The following is a 1048-nucleotide window of genomic DNA, read 5'->3' as shown; positions in this document are numbered from 1 at the left end:
GCCATAGCCTTCTGTTGCCCTTGATTACTCCAAGAAAGGTTTGGGTGCCTCCTCCATCCCTGATTGTAGGTATTTCTATATGGATTTCCTTGACCTCTCATTGCATTGCCTACAAAATCCAGCCGGTTCCACATAAGATGTACCACCAATAGAAATCAGGCAATTAGATGAAGCATATCCTCCCCCACGCCTTGTGTAACTCATCATTGCCACCAATCTAGAAGAAGTTAGAGTGTCTAACCTATTACTTAAGGACTCAACCTGAGCCACCAATGATGTGACCGCATCAATCTTGTGTGTTCCACTAATAACTATTCATAACCATCTCTTCAATGAGCTGTTGACCTTCTTCGAGCGTCTTGCTTCCTAAAGTACCATCTGCTGTAGCGTCAAGTAATTGATTTGTGCTTGGGTTCAAACCATTCTAGAAAGTATGGATAATAATCCAATCGGGAAACCCATACTGAGGACATTTCCACAGCAGATCCTTGAACATATCACATATCTTAAAAAGAGACTCCAAATTTGTTTGCAGAAAAAAGAATATTTCATTCCTGAGCTTCGCAAATTTTCCAGGAGGGAAATATCAAGCTAGGAAAGCTTCCACCTTCTCCTCCCAAGTAGTGATCGATGCTCTAGGTAACAAATATAGCCATTGCTTTGCTCTCCTTTTCAAGGAAAATGGGAAGGCCCTCAACCTGATGCCATCATCCATGACATTATTAATCTTGAGCATGTCGCACACTTCCAAGAAATTTTCGATGTGGTTGTTCGGATCCTCATTGGCCAAATCATTAAACTGTGCCGACTACTGTAACATCTGGATGAAGCCTTGCTTGAGCTCGAAACTCTGAGCTGTAATTAGTGGCCTCATAATGCCAGATTATGTGCCAAGAATTGCGGGTCTTACATAATCTGACAGTGTCGTCTGCTTCTCATGTTGTTCTGCCATATTATCAAACCCTTCAACTTCCATCTCAGCTTGATTTGTCTGTTCTTGTACAGGTTCCTTTCCCCATCTATGAGTTCTTTATCTAATTTTGGGATC

At 41.8% G+C, this 1048-nt stretch overlaps 1 non-coding gene across 1 annotated transcript; it reads left to right on the top strand.

The window, feature by feature from the left end:
• The first annotated feature begins 455 nt into the window (after window positions 1-455).
• Window positions 456-562, top strand: LOC120267730. The gene has a single exon (XR_005538550.1). It is a non-coding gene; the product is annotated as a small nucleolar RNA R71 (small nucleolar RNA).
• The last annotated feature ends 486 nt before the right edge of the window (window positions 563-1048 follow it).

Source organism: Dioscorea cayenensis, chromosome 1 (assembly GCF_009730915.1).
Source record: "Dioscorea cayenensis subsp. rotundata cultivar TDr96_F1 chromosome 1, TDr96_F1_v2_PseudoChromosome.rev07_lg8_w22 25.fasta, whole genome shotgun sequence".
NCBI lineage: Eukaryota > Viridiplantae > Streptophyta > Magnoliopsida > Dioscoreales > Dioscoreaceae > Dioscorea > Dioscorea cayenensis.
This window is presented reverse-complemented; position numbering and strand designations above follow the sequence as displayed.